Genomic DNA, 23,390 nt, shown 5'->3' on the forward strand with positions numbered 1-23,390 from the left:
TTCCTGCCGAATTGCTCTGGCCAGCACCTCCAGTACTATGTTGAATAGGAGTGGTGAAAGTGGGCACCCTTGTCTTGTTCCTGTCCTCAGAAGGATGGCTTTCAGTTTTTGTCCATTGAGTATGATGTTGGCTGTGGGTCTATCATATATGGCCTTTATTATGTTGAGGTACTTTCCTTCTATACCCATTTTACTGAGGGTTTTTATCATAAATGGGTGTTGGATCTTGTCAAATGCTTTCTCTGCATCTATTGAGATGATCATGTGGTTTTTGTTTTTCATTTTGTTGATGAAGTGTATCACGTTGATTGACTTGTGGATGTTGAACCATCCCTGTGTCCCAGGTATAAATCCCGCTTGATCATGGTGTATAATCTTTTTGATGTATTGCTGTATTTGGTTTGCCAAAATTTTGTTGAGGATTTTTGCATCTATGTTCATCATTGATATCGGCCTGTAGTTCTCCTTCTTTGTGTTGTCCTTGTCAGGTTTGGGGATCAGAGTGATGTTGGCTTCATAGAATGTGTTAGGGAGTTCTCCATCTTTCTCAATTTTCTGGAACAGTTTGAGGAGAATAGGTATTAAGTCTTCTTTGAATGTTTGGTAGAATTCTCCAGAGAAGCCGTCTGGTCCTGGACTCTTGTTTTTGGGGAGGTTTTTGATTACCGTTTCTATTTCCTTAATTGTGATTGGCCTATTCAGATTCTCCATTTCTTCCTGATTCAGTTTGGGGAGATTGTAGGAGTCTAGGAATTTGTCCATTTCTTCCAGGTTGTTCAATTTGTTGGCATATAGTTTTTCATAGTATTCTCTTATGATCTCTTGTATTTCATTGGTATCTGTTGTGATTTCTCCTCTGTCATTCCTAATTTTATTAATTTGCGATTTCTCTCTTCTTTTCTTGGTGAGTCTGGCTAGGGGTTTGTCAATTTTGTTAATTGTTTTGAAGAACCAACTCTTTGTTTCATTGATCCTTTCTATTGTCTTTTTTGTTTCAATATCGTTTATTTCTGCTCTTATTTTTATTATTTCCCTCCTTCTACTGACTCTGGGCTTTGTTTGTTCTTCTTTTTCTAGTTCTGTTAGGTGTCGTTTGAGGTTGCTTACGTGAGCTTTTTCTTGTTTAGTGAGGTGAGCCTGTATTGCGATGAATTTCCCTCTTAGGACTGCTTTTGCTGCATCCCAAATGATTTGGTATGTCGTGTTCTCATTTTCATTAGTCTCCAGATAAAATTTGATTTCTTCTTTAATTTCTTCAATGATCCATTGTTTGTTCAGAAGTGTGTTGTTTAGTCTCCACATTTTTGCACCTTTCTCTGCTTTTTTCTTGTAGTTGATTTCTAGTTTAATAGCATTATGATCAGAAAAGATGCTTGATATTATTTCAACTCTCTTGTATTTATTGATGTTTGCTTTGGTTCCCAAAATATGGTCAATCCTTGAGAATGTTCCATGTGCACTTGAGAAGAATGTGTAACCTGGTGTTTTTGGATGAAGTGTTCTATATATATCTATTAAGTCCATCTGGTCTAATTTTTCATTTAATTCTATTATTTCCTTGTTGATTTTCTGTCTGGATGTTCTGTCTATTGGTGTTAATGGTGTGTTGAGGTCCCCTACTATTATTGTATTGTTGTTGATGTCTTCTTTTAGTTCTATTAAGAGTTGCTTTACAAATTTTGGTGCTCCTGTGTTGGGTGCGTATATATTTATAAGTGTTATGTCTTCTTGGTGGAGAGTCCCTTTTATCATTATATACTGTCCCTCTTTATCTTTGTTTTTCTGTTTTGCTTTGAAATCTACCTTGTCTGATATTAGTATAGCGACACCTGCTTTCTTTTGTTCATTATTAGCTTGGAGTATTGTTCTCCATCCCTTCACTCTGAGTCTGTGTTTGTCTTTGGGGCTGAGGTGTGTTTCCTGGAGGCAGCATATTGTTGGATCTTGTTCTTTGATCCATCCTGCCACTCTGTGTCTTTTGATTGGGGAGTTCAATCCATTTACATTTAGAGTGATTATTGAGATGTGGGGGCCTACCACTACCATTTTGTGTCTTGTTTTCCAGTTTTCTTCAATTTCCTTTGTTTCTCGTCCCATGGTTTAATCTGTTCTGATGTAGAGCTGCTACTCTCTGTTGTTGTCCTTCTACTTATCTCCTCTGCTCTTGGTTTTGTAGCCCCTTTCCTTTTTTGGATTTTTCAGGAATGAGGGTTTTCCTGAGAATTTCCTGTAGAGGAGGTTTTGTGGCAATGAACTCCCTTAATTTTTGTTTATCTTGGAAAGTTTTTATTTCTCCATCGTATTTGAAGGATATTTTCGCTGGGTAGAGAATTCTCGGCTGTAGATTTTTGTACTTCAGATTTTTGAATATATCATTCCACTCTCTTCTAGCCTGTAAAGTTTCTGCTGAGAAATCTGCTGATAGCCTGATGGGGGTTCCTTTGTAGCTTAGTTTCTTTTGCCTGGCTGTCCTTAGTATTTTCTCCATGTCGTTGACATTTGCTAGCTTCACTACTATATGCCGTGGAGTTGGTCTTCTTGCATTGATAAAGTTTGGAGATCTATTGGCTTCTGTCACCTGAAGGTCCATCTCTCTCACCAGATTTGGGAAGTTCTCAGCCATTATTTCTTTGAATAGGCTTTCTGCCCCTTTCTCCTTCTCTTCTCCCTCTGGTATACCTATAATCCTTACGTTGCCTCTCCTAATTGTGTCTGATAATTCTCGGAGAGTTTCTTCATTTCTTTTTAGTCTTGCTTCTCTCTCCCCCTCTGCCTGCAGCAATTCTATATTGCCATCTTCCAAATTGCTAATTCTTTCCTCCATATTATCGGCCCTACTGTTCAGAGCATCTAGATTTTTCTTAATCTCCTCTATTGTGTTCTTCATTTCCAATATTTCTGTTTGGTTCTTCTTTATCATATCAAACTCTTTTGTGACATAGCTCCTGAACTCGTTGAGTTGTCGGTCAGAATTTTCTCTTAACTCATTGAGTATTTTAATGATGGCTGTTTTGAAGTCATCATCATTTAGGTTATATATCTCATTTTCTTTGGGATTGTTTTCTGTGTATTTGTTACTTTCTTTCTGTTCTGGAGATTTAATGTATTTTTTCATATTGCTTGATGTTGTTGATTTGTGCCTCCACATGGAGATAGAGTTTAGTTGCTCCTTTCACTTGTTTCAGCTGCTGTGGTGGGGGAGCAGCTGTTTATACTGCACCAACCAGGAACCCTGTCCGCAGTTGCTAACTGGGCTTGGGCCCCTCCTCGTAGCCACAGTGGTCCTTTGGATTCCCTCCTCTGCCGTGGGGGCCATCACAGGGGGGCTTCAGGCTGCTGGTGCCTACTGTTGCAGCCCACCTAGATGTGATCCCTCCTTGGGGTCTGCAACGGTGTTATGGGCTTTTCCAGCAGCCAGGGGTGGGATCACTTATATTTGTCCCTTCGTTGCTGTCGGCACCCACAAAATCTCACTTGTCCTCTATGGGTCACAGGAGAGCTATTGGCATCTTCTACAGTCTGTGGTTAGTTCACCTAGCTATGCTGCTTTTGCCCTGGGGTCTTCCAGCCTTGTGGCTGCTGGCTGGGTGCCTTCTACTGGTGCTGTGCAGAGGCTTTCCCTAAGGCTGCTGTGAGCCTGTAGGGTTTCCCCCTAGGCTATGGAGCTGGGTCTCTGGAACTCCCCCCAGCCCCAGTCCTCTCCGAGATCTCCGGCTATCCCTAGTCCCACGGGGCGGGCAACGGCAGCTGGGGGTCGCCCCGCCCTCGGGGATTCTCTCCAGGGCTTTCCCGGAGTTGAGTGCTGGGCGTGGTCCCTTCGCTAATGGCAGACAGACAGTTTTGTCTGCTGCCCAGGCAGAATTCTGTAACGTCCCCTCCGGGGCGCAGAGCAGGCCTATGGAACTTCCCCCAGCCCCAGTCCTCTCCAAGATCTCCGGCAATCCCTACTCCCATGGGGCGGGCAACGGCAGCTGGGAGACCTCCTCACCCTCAGCAACTCTCTCTGGGACCCTCTGGGCGCCGCGAACACCAGGCGGGGAGAGACTCTCCCCGCTGGCTCAGGTGTGCAACTCCAAAGATTCCCTCTGCGTTTAGGAGTAATTGCGGGGGGTTTAGGTAGGGTTCTGGTCACCTGTTTCCACCGTCGCTCCTCTGTTGTGTGCTCGCTCCTGCCCTGGATGTGTGTAGATCCTCTGGGGGCGTCCGTTGGAAGAAAGCCGCTTGCGGGTACTAGGCTGCTCGGTCGGGGTCGGAGAGTTTTCACCTATTTCCACATCCTCCTGGAGGAAAGTCCGTCCGCCTTCCGATGTATAGTCGCGTGGGTATCTCAGACATCCTGAGATGCTGTCTGGATATCCTTTGTCAAGCGATAAGTGTCCAAATAATTGTAGACTCGAAGGGGGAGAGACAAAGAGGACTACTCACGGCGCCATCTTGGATCTTCCTCCTCAGGTGAAGATATTTTTAATAATGTTCACTACACTGTATCTCCTAGGAGAGCTCTCCTCTCGCTGGGATATACCACCATATCCCCTAGTTCTTTTAACATGTAAGTTGACATTTGGCCGGCTATCTCTTCATATAAAATTTTTCTAAGTTTCTCTCTCTATTTTTACTTTCACTTTAATATTCCGTAATAAACAACAACAAACTCTGAGTGGAGGGAAAACCTTTAAGTAGACTATCCAGTTGGGGAAACCCGTGCCTCATAAAATCCGTGTTGCAGTGCAGAGACTGAGTTGGCCGTGTGAATCTTAGACTTATATTAAGAATACAAACTTTTAAGTTGAATTATCCATATATTTATGGAACATTTTGTTTTCCTTGAGACATCTTTGTTTCAATTTTTGTTTACTCATGTCAAGGACTAAAAATATTTCCTAACGGAATTAACACACACACACACACATATATATTGAAATGTTCATGGATTTTTATTTAAAGACTGCTGGTGTACCTTTAGATAAAGATGATACAATGATTACAAATGAAATGACCAAACATTCTTAAATTAATTTAAAATATTTCTATATTCATGAATTCAAAATTAGAATGTCTTATTTTTTGAGTCAATATGAAAGTATCACCATTAAACAATTAGAAAAAATAAAACTGAAAACTTATTAAATAGGGAATTGACAAAAGGAATGCATACTATGTTCCTGCCTGTTCGCTAGAAAAGACTCTAAAATTTAAAATCTATAGAAGAGACCACAATGGAAGAAAGGATATAAATTTGGCCCATAGATTTTTAAAATTATAGGAAATAGAAAATGGGAAACCACTATGAAAAAAACTAGAAATTTAAATCCAAAGGAAGATTTTCTAAATTGAGAAGAAATTCTAATATAACTTCAGAAAATTAATTCATAAAATTCATGAGGATATGACTTACGTAAATGGAAAAACAATAACTAAACATATATATGGAAAAATACTTAACTTCATTAATAAGAGACACGTAAATTATAATTGAATTGAAAACTTTTGACATATTGACAAAGCATCTGTGAAAGTTTAAATGCCTAATGTCTACAGAATGGTAGCGACTCTGGTTGTCTCAGAGTTTGCTAAAAAATGTTATAAAATCATATCGATCATTTAAAATGCTAAAACTATACATACTTAAAGACATTACAATTTTTGTGCTGTTTAGTACGCCATATCCTGTAATCTATTCAAAACAAACATTATTAAATATGAAAAATGCACAAATGCAGAAAGGTTTAATACCATTTTTAACATAATTAACAATCAGAAACAAAAAGATTGTTCAATAATATGAAATAGTAAAGGAGATTATCTCTGTTAATTAGGATTTTATTTAAAATGATTTAAAATGATAGTTAAGATAGTTAAGAAGATATAATCATGATATAACCATAGGCAAAATATTTACATAAGACCAAATCAATAGAAAAGAGTGTATTTGTTCCTATAATTAAAAACATGTTAACAATGTTTGTGTAAGGGTGATAAAATTATGTCTTTTTTCTATTTTGTCTCATATCAAAATTATATTAAAATCATAATAAAAATTATATATGAGCAAAACAAAATTAGCTGTCATCAATACATTTATGAGTCAAAACAGAGATATACGTGAGTCATTATATTACCACAAATCATCACTATTTAATACTACTTTAAATAAAACTATTCAGCAATGGAACTAGATAAAATGAGAAAAACAATCTAATTACTGAGACCTTTAGAGAAAAAAAGAAAGAATCTTCCTTCTCTTCCTGTAAACTTGTGAATTTTATTCCTAATGTTTCCATGTGAACTTATTTTTGTAAATGTGCTAAATAAATGCAGAGTTAAAATAAACCACCTAAGTCTTTGCTTTTAAAAAAGTAGAAATTCACTTCACTGATCTCTCTAGTAGTACATGCATTCTGCTAATGTCTACTCCATGAGCTCGATACAGCAGAGGGAGAGAGAAGGGAGGGACAGAGGAAAGAATACTGATTTATTAGTTTATCACATTTTTAAATGTCTCCAGTGGAGTGTCTTCATATTCTCTAAAAAATATATATCATCAAAACTGTTGATACAGTTTATTCTATGTTCATTCATAAGTATTTATACCGTTCAAGACTAGCAAAAGTTTTGCTTGTATTTCCAAGCTACGTTAAAGATTTTACTATTTAAATAATATAGAATGTTCAAGATGAAAATATATTATTTGGTGTATTACTAAACTCTTAAATGTTAAAGAATATTACATATCAAAATAATACATTTCCTTTCCATTAATTGGCTCATAAATCTAACAAAAGAGTAGGTGACAAAGATATCTATAGAAATATTCCTTCTTTCTCATATGAATATTTAAGAGGATATCACGAATATTGTCTCCTGAGATAATTCTTAAATTTATTCTATAATGGGTGAAAAGAATGTTCTTCCAAGAGAGAAGGATAATAGTACATGAAATATGAAAAAAAGGGGAAAATCCACAAATTTGAGTAGGAAATTCATGTTGTGGTAAATGGAAAATCAGGTTGGTGACAAAGGAGTAAGGGTCACTTAGAGGAGAATGTAATGAGTCTTATAATTCCCTTCATGTATCTCAATAAACAAAGTGCAATTGTTTATTTGTTTAGGTAATATAGAACAAGTAACAGAGTTGTTTAATAATCACATTTGCATTTATCAGCAGATAATAATGAATGTGAAAATATGAAGCATATTACATATGATGAATTGCCATCATAATCCTAAACTACATTCTTCAAAGAACGTTGAAATATACAAGAATGTCCCTTGTCTTTCAACATTAAACAGAATTTGTGCTCAGCTCATTCTGGACAAATATGTTTATGGAGTTTTATGATCCATGTATTTTATGGTGTGTGTGTGTGTTTAGAATATAAACTTCTGAAGGATAGTAGGCATTTTGCTTTCCTTTTTGCAAACTTTTTACAATGGTTCTTAAAATAGTTGTGTGTATAAAATTTGGATGCAGAAAAATATGTAAATCAAAAGAAAAAACCCAATAGCAGTTGCAGCTGTGCTCAGGATTATAGGGAAGAGCTGGAAAGAGCTCTCTTTGCTGTTAAAAAGAGCTAAGCAAGAATCCATCCTTACCTGCAAACTGGCCTGGGTTTGATCCCAGGGGAGCTCTGGAGCAGGACTTGCTCGGGGAGTTATCCTACAGGCTGCCTAGCCTTCAGAACCCCTCCATCTGAACCCCTCGTCTTCTGGTTGTTGACCAACTGGTTGCCTGAGAGAGGGTTTGAGGGCATAACCCCTGAGCAAGGTGACTCCTCTTTTAACGGATAGTGTTGTGCCTGGCAATTAGTAGGTTCTGAATAAATATTTGTTGAATGTCATTACCTATCTGCCTAGGTGTTCCACAGTTTACTCCTGTTCAACACAGCCTGAACTGAATTCAGTTTTTCTTCTCAAAGCCTGTTTCTACACCCACTTATCCTATCTTAATCTTATTATTATCCTCCCAGACACTGGAGCAAGAGATTTCTAAGTCAAATGTATTTCTTACTTGCCTTTATTCACTCATAAATAATTCATTAATTCTACAAATATTGCTGCTAGGAACTAAAATAAGTGCTGGTGACACAGAGTCAAATAAAACACAGCCTCTGCTTTCAAAGATAATTGTATCTAGTGAGAGAGACAAGTAAATCAAGATTTAAAGGACAGTGTGCAAAGTGCAATGACAGGACAAACAAGGAGCATTAGGCAAGAGGACAGGAGAGAGAGGGAAGTCTTCACAGAGAAGGGATGCTTAATCTGAATTTGGAAGAATGAATGGGAGGGAGCTACCAGGAATGGGGGAGAAGGACAGAGGAGATGGTGCATGCAAAAGCAGAAAAGGTTCAATGGTGAGTGCAAGTAGTACAGAATGGCCTGAGGAACCCCAGTGGGATGCAGGCTAGAAAGGCAGGGAAGGCCAGTCCTGTCTTCCAAATGCCAGACACCCTGTGGTGGCCAGGGAGGAGGAATCAAACAGCCCCTGTTATGCAAGAAGCTCGCTTTATCTTAATCCTTGAAAATGCTGGTTGAGGGATTTCATACAGGATTTAACACTGTGTGTATATGTGTGTCTGTGTGTGTGTGTGTACACGCACAAGCTATTATAAGGAGTATATTTCCCATTATGCCACAGGGATCTAGTGAAAAATCTTGTCAAATTTTTGGTGTGGTTTAGATACATTATGGTTACAGCAATTCTCTTACGTTCTGAACTAGCTCAAAATGAAAATACGGGCTTATCTAATTTGTTCTAGGCACTGGGGATCCAGAAGCAAATAGAAACTAGTCCCTACCCTGGGGAACTCACAATCCACAAGTAATAACAATAAATGTACAATCTAATGTGGTAAATATTAGCATAAAGATGTGAACCGGCTATTCTGAGAGCACAGAGGAAGAAAATACTGACTGCCTGAAACTTAACTCTCCCCTGGGCCATGCAGGCTCCTGGTGTCCTTACCTAAGGACCTGCAAACACCCCTGTGGAAACGTAGTCAAGAATCTCCTGCAGGATTGAGGATAAGCTCAATTGTCTGTGGATAGAGAGTTCTCTTCTGACTTTTCAGTTCAAATGGAAACTTTTTTTTGTTAAAACATTCCAAATGTGACCAAAATGTTAGCAGGTGTCAGTGATGCAAGTTGTTAGTTGAAAAGACATGCAACGATAAAGCTGTACTACTAATTCAATACTATTTTAAATAAGTATTTTTGCTATAATTACAACAGCCTCTATATCTATGAGGAAAATGTGGTGTGTGTGTGTGTGTGTGTATCTGTGGGTTTGTGTTTGTACATATTGTGAGTGTGTTCGAAAGAGATATTTGCAAGAATTATTTAAAACCAGTGCTCATGAGGTAGTCTCTGTGGTTTTGTTGACCGAAAAATCGGTTGTTGTGTGGCTCATGACTGTAAATCATGCCGGAGAAGAACTTCAATGATAAGTCATTTGAAAGTAGATTGAAATATTCTTAATTTACAGTGGCAATTTATGCGTGGCAGGACTACTTTTAGTTAATTGTTACCTGAATTTCAAAAGACCCCAGGACAGTGAGTTGCCAAATTAACACCGTATATATTGCATTTTTCAAGACATAGAGCATTTTTCATAGGGCTGATTGGAGACAAAAAGACAAGATTCAATGAAAGGGGCTTTTTAATTGGTCCATTAATTTCCTTAGTGAAAATTAATTTCAAAATAGTTAATCATTTGCAAATGCTTATCAGAGTGTTGTGTTAAGAGGTAGGTACCAAAGATGGAAAAGACCGATATCCAGATGTCATGAACAAATTGCCGTTCTAGTCCAAGGCGCTTGGCAAAATGAGTTAAGTCAAAGATGCTTGGTAAAGCTAGTTAAGTAGCATGGCTTCCGTTGCGATGGAGAATGCTAGGGGTGGTTCTTGAAAACTTAAAAGGATGTGACAGTTTGGTACCTCCAATTAATGTTGTTATTTTATTGAACCTGGAAATAAGGTCACAACTATGTAATGATATATATTCCTGCTCGCTAACTTGAGCAATAGTGTTACTTGGACAAAATAATAGTATGTTGTTTTAATCTTAGCCATTTCTTTCTGTGTTACAGTTATCAATGGAGACCGCCCAACTACTTTAACCTAATACTTTTACAATTTACCATGTGTGATTACCTATATCCAAGGCGATTGGTACACACACACACACGCACATATTTAATTGTGGGAAAAATCATAAATTTACCCCCTTAATAATTCCAGGGTAATATTTTGAACTCCTATATTTTGAGATTTACTCTGTGTGTCTAACACAGAAAACAAGTGGAAATAAATCAAAGCATCAATAAGAGGTTTGATATGCTTTTGTCCCATTACCTTGAATTACATAAACTCATTCAAATCCCTTAAATGATTATTATCGGCTCCTCATTCTTGTCAAAGAAATGCAACAAAGCCCAGTAGTATTCACTCTGGGGCCTGTAAGACTCTGTGAGTGAGGGGCTATGCGTCCTGAATACTCAGGATTTCTGAGTTGATGCTGAGCATCCTTTGTAATGGGAATCAAGAGAACTGGCAAACTCAGATTTATACAGAAACTCACAATATTGAAATATTGGTCCGGGGTGTTCTTTAAACAATGGGTGAGATAGATATAAAATATTTGATAACTGTCTGCTTTAGAATGTATGTCTCCCTCTCAATTAAATCACAGACTTCTTGTAAATAAAAGCTATCTATTGTTAACGTCTGTAAGATGCAGCTAATGCAATGTCTTTTGCAAAGTGACAAATATGTTTGTGTTTGTAGACTTGAGTTTGCCGAAGACAAAAAGAAACATCCAAAAAAATACCATTATGCACTTTTTCCCTTACTCTAAAATCTCTAATCGTGGCAGTCTTAACGAAGCTCTGAAGGTCCCACACAGATTCACCATAAATATTACTCAAAATAATGAGCTATAAATTATGCCCAATGAGGTTCCAGGATAGAGACTAGATATAGTGACTAGGAATAATTATGGTAAAGGCATCATGATTTACAAATGATTTGTTGCAAACCTATGGTAGAATAAGCCAGAGGAAATTGCTGCCATGTAGCTCATGAGCCAGGCTTCATCAGTTGGCTTGGGTTAATTCAGTTTCCTGGTGTCTAGTTCTCCCAAGAGGTTATTTTTGAAGTTGGGTGGCTTCGTTCTACATTATCTCATATCTCTAACAAGGTTGTGTCATCATCTGTTATTTAATGTTTCTAAAATGAGAAGACAACCACTCCTGAGTGAAAAATAAGCTTGTATTCTCATTATATTACATTTTGATTATTATAGTCATGTTTGAAGATATTCCTGCCTTTTCCCCTAATTTTAAATGTGCTGAAAATACAAAAGTCTGTTTTTTCTGTGTTCTCATACTTATTGTATTCCTTTGTTTTAAAACATGTTTCCATTAGATTGAAACTGAGGAAAGTTGTTGTTTTCTGCTTAGATAGCATTCCTGCAATTCATTGTGCTTTTATAAAATAATGTTAGGGTACTCCCTTGATTTCCCTTCTTGTTAATGTTACTTACAACACACTTATACATTCTTTCATAAAGGGAGTTAACAAGTGTAAATGCCGTGTGTATGCTGTGTAGTCATGATATGTAGGGATAACCACCTTGAAGAGTGAGAGTGATCATATAGATTTCTCTTTAGTATGTTAATGAATTGGCATCATAAAGTATTAGTCCATTTCCTTTCATTAAGAAAACTCAAGACACATGATATACAGATTTAGATATAAAATATAGGACAGGGTCAATGTTTACATCACAGCCAGATAATAGGAGCAAAGTAGAAATCCATCATCAAAATCTATAATAAACCAGTTTAAGAAGAGAAATTTGCACAAAATTTAGGATGCAAAAGTGAATATCAAGGTTATGGAGTCATTGTGTTTGTTCTTATTTTCTGTGTTAGGGCTCCTTTAGTTTCAGGCGACATAAACCCAAGAGAAATTAGCCTTAAAAAAGTGAAAAGAATTGATTGGCATGCAACAGGCCAGTCCTAGAGCTCTGTTGTACCCAGAGGTTAAAATAATCTCATTCTCTGGCAGGCTGCCATGATGTGGTGGCCAAGATGGAGACAGGAAGTTCCTGCTTACCTCATCCTCCTGGCTAACAAGCCCAGGGAAATCAAAATCACATCACTCCTGATTGTGCCAGCAGATGACCTTGGAGGATTCTGATCAGCCTGGCTTGGGTCAAATGCTAAACCATTTGATAATGACTGTACACCAACTGGATACAGGACTTTTGTGAACAGTTCCCAGTTATGTCAACTCCGGCACAAGACTGGGAGAAGAGGCGGAGCTATCTAAGCCACGTGGCTCGAGTTCTACACCAGAAGTGATTGATTTGTTACCCAAAGGGGTATGAGGTTGGAGGAAGTTAGAACCTGTGGCCTCCCTGATCTGTAGCCACCACTGGCTGCTACAACCTAATCTCTGAGGAGCCTGCTGGAGCACGCCGCCTTCAGCATAGGCCCTGGAAAAGAACAGTGACGATCAAGAGCGGGGCACATATGTTGAGTGTTCAAGCCCTTTATCTCAGCTACTCGATCCTAATCTCCTCTACTCCCATCTTCAATTTATATCAGCTCTGTTTCTTTTTAACAATCTCTGTCATTCTGATGCCAGCCTTACAATGTGATCTTAATTGTCTCTGTTCTAGGGTCTCAGCAAGAATAGCCAGAAATCCTTGTATGTACATGTTTTGACAAATTCTACCATTTTTGTAGTTTTTAATATCCTCATCTGTTAATATTGCCATTTAAGGGTCTTATAGACAAGTGTACTATCTTGTATTAGCTTGACTCCCCTGGACTATCCCCTGGAGCATCCTGAACCACTGTACGGTTCAGTGTTCTTGTCTGCAAAATAGACATGACAGCTTTTAACTGAAGTAGCAGAGTGCTTCCTGGTTAGTCCCCCTAATAGACAAAGTCTACTCAGTAGTCAAGGTCCAGATATTTTTCTCTGATTTTCAACACCTTAATGGATTATTCTATCCTGGACTCCTACTGTTCAGAATTTGTATAAAAAAGCCTTTCTGCTGAATGGTTTGAGTCTGCCCTACGGCATTTAACATCCTCCTGGGTTTGGAGAGAACAATATCCTTAGAGTTTATCTTTCTGGATGCTAACTCTGGGCCTGGCTGGCACTCCGGCAGAAGGGTTTCAGGCAAGGGCTTCCATAGGCTGGTTCCAGATATCAGGTGCCCTCAGAGGATACTCAAAAATCCTCTCAACAGCATTTCTGTTTTTCTTGGAAGGACAATGCAGGGGACTGGAACTGACCACCCCAAGATACTTCTCTTTGGCATGAGGATTATTTTGGGCTAGCTACCTTTAAAAAAAAAAACTGTAGACAAGGGAGGAATTCTCAGAAGTAGAAGTTACCCTTTGTTAAGAGACAATTACATTTGTAAAGGAAATCTCCATCTGTAAAGGTGTCTCCTTCTCTGTACAAGGAAGAAGGAGGATGACATTATCTCTAGAAACTCTTATCAGTGAAGAAGGCAAGGACTTAAATCTGCTTAATAGTCTTACTCTTGTTTACTGTGCTTTTCTGGTAATCTCCCATAACTGACTCCCCCAAACCCCAACATCCTCCTTTGTCTTTAGCTCACGATGGTGTTTAAGATGAGGGCTTCCACCATTTTGGCGAGTTGCTCAGTTTGGCTGAGTCTGTCCTATGTATACATGTTATAAAGCCTTGTTTGATTTTCTCCTGTTATTGTCTCGTGTGAATTTAATTTGCTGTCCTGCCAAAAGGACCCAGAGTGGGTAGAGGAAATGTCTTCCTCCCCTACAAAAAGGTAACCAACAGTGGCGGTTTAATGTTTTATAGCTTTTCTGACTCCTAATGCTATTGCAAAATACTGTTGATGTTTTCTAGAGTCTTCTCAGTGAGACGGTATCTTGGAAATTTGTCTTTACTTCTGGGCATAGTCTGGTTCAGAGCCCATGTAGTATGGTGAGCAGAATGTCTAAACCTAGCAGAAGGTCTGGCTGATCACTCAGGGTCCTGAACTGGAGCCAGATGGTCTCTAGGATACGCTCTGGATATAAAATTCCATTCTGTAAGGAACATAGACTGAACCAATGTATATTTTTAAAAAATTAGTAAAGAAGTTTTACATTCAGTAATTTGCATGATATAGCATGACTGAAGAAAGGCCTCAGTCATTTTTATTAATAGGGATATATATTTTTTTAAAAATCTGTATACTTGAAAGCCACTTAAGGGCAACTGAAATAGAGGGAACATGTACTAAGATGACTTGAGAAGAGAACTCACTCTAGGGAGAATGTCCACTTGGTTACTTCCTTAAAATATGATGATAATGCATTTGAATCAACTCTCCGAGCCTAAAAAGTTCTGTCCATGAGACAGTACACATTTTCTATGGCTATGTCATATTAGTGAATTAGTTAAGAGCATTTTGAGTTCTGTGTAAGAAGAATTATATAAATTATTTTGTTGGCACAAATAAGGAATAATTTTCTTGGAGCTAAAGGAGTCAGCTCCTTTATGGACGAAGTAAATTGTTAGAAGACAGAGTCTGATGCTCTCTTTACTGACCTGCAAATAAAGAAAAACACACAGTCTTTACTACGTCAGCAACTTTCACAAGCATTAAATTCACTTAAAGTGGTTTTAAATCGTAAATGTACAATGTCTTACTGACTATGACAATAACTTGAGGATTTACATATTCTTCCGTAATTGTTTCAGCTCTAGAAAAGATGCATTACAGTTTAAGGCTGACTTCACTCTGCTGAGAAATGATGGAGAGGAGGTGTCATTATGATGACCCACACATACCTCCAGGACTGCATTCAACAAAATTCCTTATACTAGATAGAGATCACAATGGCTAGAAAGAATTTGACTTCAGCATCTATCTACACTCCTATCATCTTATTCTCTCATAGTATTCTCTGCAGGAAACTGACTCTCTGAAGTTGCGTTTAACATATATTTAACATAGTTAACATGACACAACTTCTCCAGCCAATGCAATGTCTTAAGCTTTTTAAGAAAACCCTGTGAAATTAATTTAGTCGTCAGAAAGAAACTTAAAAGTAGTTGACTAAGTAAAGTGTCAATGTGGAAAATTCTCAAAATATGTTGATTGAAAGTGAAGATCCAGCAACAAGAACCATTCTATACCCAGAAGTGTGTAATTGATAGGAGAGGAGGATTTTATTTATATGTTTAACTTTTATTTCATTCCTGTTATACACAAATAAAAATGACTCAACTATTTTCCAGCGTTCCTGAAATTGAGTCACGCTGTATATTAGCAATCAGCAATCAACCGTTCCTTGGGTGATTATCATCAAAAGGCTAGACTGATTCACAATATTTTTACAAATCAAATTTAATCCAAATTCAATCATTTCTCTCACATATAAAGTTGTGAGATTTATTTTTCAAGTTTGAAGTTTCCCTTAGCTTAACTATATCAGATATTCATCAATTCTAATACATTTTTTCATATTTTAACATCTCTAATAATCAGGTACATCCTATCATTGATGCATATCATAGTTTACTTGGCAGTGCATTTTCTTTCCTAGTGCACAATAGTGTAATTTTTAACTGAGGGCATCTCAGTTTCTCTGAAATAAGGGAAGTCCCCCATTAATTCCCACAATGTAGAAGGAAACAGAAAAATATGATGAATAGAATATTACAAAGGCAGACATCATAGGTTCAATTCTTGTCATTAGCTGTTGATTACTCTATAATTTTTGTAGATAAAACTTGTCTAAAACTAAGTTTTTCATAATATAGATGGGTCAGGATGAAAATTAAACGAAAGTATTTTTATTTTAGTAGGTATTCAAAACATAGTAATTGCCTTTATTCCATCATTTAAGAAAAAAATTCACTTCTTAAACAGTCCGTTTTAATGCCAATAAAACAACATGGTAAAGTAAGAATAATGATGATTATTGTTATAAAGGTTGATAATTTCCCTCTGCTTTGGTTTCCAAGTGAAAGTATTTCCCCTAAGACTTCCAGACCTCTTGTCCCACTGCCCTCCTTTTCAAGGAGTTTGAGTGAGTTATTTGATTGGTGGGAGACAGTCATTGTTCCTTGTTCAAGTGGTAGTGACTCCCTAAAAAACACCCTTGGCCCCGCCTTACTCTTGGGCACTCCTGTAGATCACTGGGGAAGGGCTATCACTGGGAGTCATGGTGCTGAAATAGCTCTTTCAAAACAGTTGCTTCTAGCAACCATGGTTTATCTGGGTGAGTCTTAGTGTAGTCCATCTCCCCAGCATCCCTGAATTAAACTCGGTTTAGGAGAAGCTTTTCTCATAGTACTGCTCATTTCAGGTTTGATTCTCGGTATTGTAAAGAAGCAGCATAGTATTTTGACTTCAGGAGAGGCCTTAGGCTTCAGGAAATGTTTTGGTCAAACTTTCCGAGATCAGATATCAGTGTTACTGTACTCTCTTTCCCTTCCCTGCTCTTTCTCTTTTCAGTCCGTCTCCGCGTGGCTTCTACCCGATCTTAGCTGCTTTCAGCAGCTCTTCAACAAGGTCTTCTTTTGGAATCTGTGGTTTTAACAGAAATGGAAATCTGTTTTTCTTTCCTTTTCCTTTTTGCTTTTGTATTGTTCTCAGGAGAAAGGGCAAAATGTGACCTATGTCGCCACGTTTCTTCCAGAAGTCACCTTTTCCCAAACGTCAATTTCAAGTTCCATATTTGTAGTGAATCTTCTATGGCCATTCTCTGAGAGATTTGCTGAGTATTAAAAGCCTGCTCTCAGTCTCTACTAGTCAGGGTTCGCAGAGAAACAGAATCAGCAGGATACCGGAGATTTCTTGTGAGGAATCGGTTCATGTGATTATGGAGGTTGAGAAGTCCCGTGATCTGCCATCTGCAAGCTGGAAAGCCAGGAAAGCTGGTGGTGTTATTCAGTCTGAGCCTGAAGGCCTGAAAACCAGGGAGCCTATGGGATAAATCCCAGTCTCAGGGACAGAGAAGATAAGAAGAGATGGTCCGACTCAAGCAGGCAGGCAGGAAGCAAAAGGGGTGAATCCCTTTTTCTGCCTTTTGTTCTAATCTGGCCCTCCAGGGATTGGATGATACCCACCTACATTGTAGAAGGCCAACTGCCTTCCTGAGTCACTGATTGAAATGCTAATATTGTCTGGAAACACCCTCACTGACACACACAGAAATAATGTTTAATCTGGGCACCTTGTGGCCAGTAAAGTTGACATATAAAATTAACCATCACACTCACAGTCCTCAAAAACTTCTAGTCTAAAAGAAGATGTATATGAACAATGCCTCAGCGATTACATACCGCACTATGTAATACTGGCCATAGTGAAAAAGAACTAGGCATAGGAAGAAACTAGTTGGGGCTAGAGAAATCAGGGAGTGCTTTTTGGAGGATGCTGACATTGAGATTTTCTTGAAAAAAATAAAAAGGAATAGAGAAGAATGGGTCACTAGGAAGATGACACTACTTTAAAAGTGCACATTAAAATAAAACCTGAAAAACAAGTGACTTTTCTCTACTGTAATTATAGAAATAGTAATTTATATTATATAGTGCTTTAGAGATCTCACATTACTTTCTGACACAACATTTGAGCAGCCCTATTAGATTCCCACTGGGAATATATATACAAAATTTGGAGGTCTATTTTTATGAGCAACATGTTAGTAAATATTCTCCCAAACTCTTTTGTATTTTAAAGCAAATCAGTGTGCCTAACAGAATGTTTTACTACGTGTTGAGGAAATTGACTGAAGTCAATGTTTCCATGGAATGGGAAAGCTTGGTTTTACATGGACTGTTGCTGCTATTTCTTCTCACAGCTGATACCTACTTTGGAGATTAAGCATATATTTCTTAAGTATAAAAGCCTATAGTAGTTGTCAATCTATTGGGCAATCAATTGCCCAAATTAATATGCATTTCCTTTCTAGTGAAGGAAAGTTGGACTGTGCCTAAAAAGTGAGATCTTGTAGCTGCCTGGTCAATCTAACCCCAGTAGCTTCCTGTCCCATCTCTTTATCCCTAACTGAACTTTGCTCCAAGCTTGGGTTGCTTGCTGTGGGTCTTAGTAAATCATGTCCTTGGCTCCACTTTGTGCATCTAGTCAACTCTGCTAACAGGCAACTTTTCCACATCTTAAACTCCATCTCTGTTTCTTGGCTGCAAATCTCATTTCTCCCTTTGGCCTGGCCTTCCATCCACAAATGGGTCCCTCAGTGGCAATGCTCTGAGTGACCCCAGAACCACACAAAGATCTTGCTTGCTAGGAACCTCTATGCAGAATGCTGTTTTCAGTGTTTTAAACAAGAAGAACTTGAAAGCCTCTAATCCAGTTTTCACAGGTCATAAGGATTTGGACATACAAAAGGTAAAGCCAGAGAAAATTTATTTTTTATGCCCTTATTTCCTATTTTCTGCTTTTTATGTAAACTTACGCCCTTTTAAAATTTTCCGTAAGTAATTCGAAGACCCTTCAGAGTGGTAGCTCCTATTTGATATTCACTCATTTAGATCCATGATCCTCAGAAGAGTTGGTTTCTGAATAGCCTCAGTATAGACTGGCCTTATCTCATTCTCTTTTTATTGCCATTACACATGGCAAAGTCACTTACAAAAGAATATTTAAAAGAGTAAATATTATTACTTTTTGTGTGTGTGTGTGAGGAAGATTCACCCTGAGCTAACCTCTGCTGCCAATCCTCCTCTTTTTTTGCATGAGAAAGATTAGCCCTGAGCTAACATCAGTGCCAGTCTTCCTCCATTTTATATGTGGGAAGCCTCCACAGCATGGCTTGATGAGTGGAGTAGGTCTGCACCCGGGATCTGAACCCACGGACCCCTGGCTGCCAAAGCAGAGTGCATGAAACTGTAACCACTCGCCCATGGGGCTGGCCCCAAACATTATTACATTTCTAATGTCTAACTGTGCTTTTAAATTAAAATATTCCAGTTTATGATGTGATTAGATTTTCATGTGCCAAAGATCTTCGACTAACCTAGGAAGTTTTCATAGATCAGTATTTTTCTGCAGATAAACTGCAGAGATCACCAATGATAACAAATTAATCTGTTCTTTGTTCACAGGAATTCATTCCAACACAGAAAAACGACCCCAAGTAAACTATTTTTAATAAATTTCAATTATAAAAAATGAATCTATAATATAATCAAAGTTCAAATGTATCATTTTATTTTAATCTTGGGGAAAGCCCCCAAGTAGGCCTCATTTTTCCTGGCTTATGTCAGACTGTTCTAGTCTCACAGCTCACCACAAGTGACAGGCTCATTCTGATTTACTGCCTGAAAATGAGGAGATATAAGTTGAAAATTAAGACTATAATCAATTCCTCATTAACTATCATAGTGATGTTTGTTTTCAGAGTTCTATGAGATTTGGTGACATTCTTAGACTTTAATAATTCAGTCACCAGAAGAAAATCTAGAATTAGTTAAAAAGCATGACAAAAGTTCAGTGTAAATGGGTTCTTCTGTGCCATTCATTAGCTGTCATGTCATTTTCCAATCATTATTACATTTTCCAAATATCTGTCTGATTCTCATGCTGCCAGTTGTAGGCCTGTTTAATCAGGAACAGTACTTTTCAAAAATTTAAAGGATGCTTTTTATGTTTTTATAGACTGAGCAAATGGATCGCCCACTCATGGCTCTTATTAATCAGTTTAATGGATGTCTTTGAGGGCATGGATGGCCTGGGAATTGTGACTCAGGAAATGAGTTCTAGAGCTGGTTAGAATAAATGTCAGTCATTATGAGTTAGATTGCTCTCAAAAGACAGGTTTTTTTGGTTTCTTCATGCCACACATATGTCATCAGTTATGTGGACTTTAAGCAGGAATGATTTTGCCACCACTCTACTGGAATAATTTAGTGAAGGCAACACATTGAGTGTTTCTTGTTTGAAGATGCAGAAGGGAGCATAGAGATTGTCAGGTTGGACAAAAAGTGAGAACTGGATCAACATTTAGAGACCAAAATACAAATCATTATGGAAAAGTAAAATATCTCCTATAAGACTTGATGTGAATAGCATTTGCCCAGAATAAAGCGTAGATTTTGATGGAAAATTCTAATCAGGAGGACAATTGTTGTCTTATCATAAATGTTAAAAGGTTAACTTTACATGTGGGAAATCCTGTTTTAAGAAATTCTGTATGTGTTAATGCATATTAGGAAATATTTTATTTATTGAGATTTGTTAGGAGAAATTATATGAATCAATAAAACTAGACAAAATGAGTGAGTCTTTTAAGGAGAATATATCCTGGTTAATACAATTTTTGGATGTGGCAATAATGCAAAATTGATAAAGAGGCAATGATTGTACAATTTTGACAATCTTGTTCCCCCAAAGGGAAGGGAGGACTGTCTGGGAGATGGGGGGCCGGCGGGCACGGGGCAGGGACTGAGGCCCAGGGGTCAGTACAAGGTGCACGTTGGGCCAGTGCGCTTCCGCCTTGCGCAGGCACCTGCCTGTTACTGGGCTTCTGGAAGGCCTCCAAGAGGAACCAAATCAAGGCTGCATCGTCCCCTGGAGACCTCCCATGTGCTTTAGTTCCTCATCCCTTCTGAGGAGGAAAATCTAGAGACAGCAACGTGGGGAGTTCCATGGATTTCACTGCCTGCTCCAACGCTGGCTTTCCAGGTGTGCTTCTGAAGCTCATTTCCTAACCTTCATAAGCTGGAACTCAAACAGTATACGCACACACACACTGCTGTTTATTATCTGGGGCTTGTGAATAATACACAGAGACTGAGATTTCAGTGTGGCTTGCTCAGAGCAATGCCTGACATAAAACCAATGCTTGTTTGCTGTTGTTTGCTGGGAATGTTACTATCGACATTAGGGATAATGCGGCCAATGAGAGAAATTCAAACTTGGAAATTAAACATAATGATCCACATTCATATTAAACAACAACATTTGTTTAATACAATTTGTATTAAATTTTAAAATTAATTTGTATTAATACAAATGTTGTTGTTGGAAGCCAGCCTATTTTATGGAGGCTATATTTAGAAATCTAATGCGTTTAAAGAGAAATTATACAATCCAAGGTTTCATATACATCAACAAAATGTTTGAGTTTTTTTGTTTTTTTTGTTTTTGCTTTCTTTTTAGGAAGATTAGCCCTGAGCTAACATCCGTGCCCATCTTCCTCTTTTTTGCTGAGGAAGACTAGCCCTGAGATAACGTCCGTGCCCATCTTCCTCAACTATATATGTGGGATGCCTGCCTCAGCACGGCTTGTCAAGCGGTGCCATGTCCACACCCGGGATCTGAACCAGCGGACCCCCAGCCGCCAAAGTGGAACGTGGGAACTTAACCTCTGTGCCGCCGGGCCCGGTTCCAAAATATTTGTGTTTTTAATTACACTTTTATTTTGCATAAAATTAAATGTGTAATCTAGTCTTTTTATAAGAGAAAAACATATTTCAAGTTCAATTTTCTCTCTGTCAAGATGAAGTGAGAACTGTTAGAATAAATATGGGCATTATTGTGTAAATCCATTGTAACATTATGAGTGGCAGTACAGTAGAGTAGTTGAGAACATGAAATTTTGTTTCAAACAGAACCGAGTTCAATCTTATTTCCCACCAGTTGGTAAATAATGTCTCAGCACGTTACTTAACATCTTTAAGATTCAATTTTCTTTTATGTCAAATAGGGATGATAACAATAATATTTACCTTGAAAGGTGCTTGTGAATGGAATAATGTACTTAAACTCTTTGGCACGGTGCAAGGAGCATTTTAAAAGTTTTGATAAATGGTATTTATCGTGCTATTATTGCTTCCCTTTCCCTTCCGATTCCAGCAAGTTGGGGCCTGATTATTTTCTCTCTTGGGGGAATTGCTCATAAACTGAAACATCAAAGAGCCTGAGGTCTGAAGGCTGTCTGGGGAGAAAGGTCTTTTTGAGAGCTCCCTGGTCATTCTAATGTGAAGCCAGAGTGAAGAACTACCATTTTCTGGCATGGTGATCAGAGTGAAAATCCCCCACAGCCTTAACTCCTTCTGGGTCTTGGCACAGGACTCAGACTCCCATGTGAGAGAATCTTTTTACATTAGTGTGGGCAACGTCTCCACACTGAGGTCAGAGTTCCACAGACTGGGGTGGGAGGATTGTTTGCCAAATAAAGGGATGCTGGACAGACCAAAACCCAGAAGGGCACTGCCGTCCCCAAAAATAACTAAAGCACAGCATTTGGGGATTCTCTAAGGAATCTTCACGGGATGATGGAACTGTCCTACATCTTGTTTTAGGTAATGGTTACTCAGGTCAAAACTCACCAAACTGGGGCTGGCCCAGTGGCGCAGCGGTTAAGTTTGTATGTTCTGCTTCAGCATCCTGGGGTTTGCTGGCTTGGATCCCTGGTGCAGACCTACACACCATTTGTCAAGCCATGCTGTGGCAGGTGTCCCACATATAAAGTAGAGGAAGATTGGCATAGATGTTAGCTCAGGGCCAGTCTTCCTCAGCAAAAAGAGGAGGATTGATAGCTGATGTTAGCTCAGGGCTAACCTTCCTCAAAAAATCCCAGAAAACAAAAAAACCTCACGAATATGAATGCTTAAGGTCTGCACTTTATAGTACATATAAATCTTAAGTAAATAAATACATAAATAGTTAAACAAATAAACCACTTCATAGAAATACCTCAGTGACTCAATTAAACTGTCTGCAATAGTAAGATGTAATTTATAATCAGTCTTTCAAGTGTTCTATATCACATTCTAGCATTCAATACAATGAAAGAGAAAATTCAGGAGGAAGAGACACACAGTAGTTTCTTTTGATATTTTTTATTTCTAAATTCAAGTTAATAGATAAAAGATTAAGAATCCCATACCACATGCATTTATAAATCAAATAATGTGTCTGCAATATGTAGGCAATTTCTTCCATTTTCTTTATTGATTGTAAGTCAGTATATTGTGGCTAATCCTTTATAAAAGTGACTTTAATATTAATATAGTTAAAATATTATATAGACCTCTTTTAAAATTCTAGTCTCCAGCATGTAATTTAAAAAATTGTTCCTTAAAATAGCATTATTATATTCATTCCCAGTTGAGAAACAAAGTGAGCTACCCTTTAAATGATTTAATAAAAAAATAGAACTCAAAAGGTCTAGTTCTACTGTTACTTGAGGCATGAAGCACATATATTTTTACAAGTACAATGTTCAAGAAATTTGTACGTACCATTACTTCTTGTTTTGAATTTTAAAAAGTCAGAAATTAGAAGTAAAGTCCACTGAAAAGCCTATATTTGCTTGTGCATTATTTCTTGATTTCCTTTATGCAAAAGAGTCCTATCTAGTTTG

The sequence above is a fragment of the Equus przewalskii genome, chromosome 16 (genome assembly GCF_037783145.1).
Source record: "Equus przewalskii isolate Varuska chromosome 16, EquPr2, whole genome shotgun sequence".
Lineage (NCBI taxonomy): Eukaryota > Metazoa > Chordata > Mammalia > Perissodactyla > Equidae > Equus > Equus przewalskii.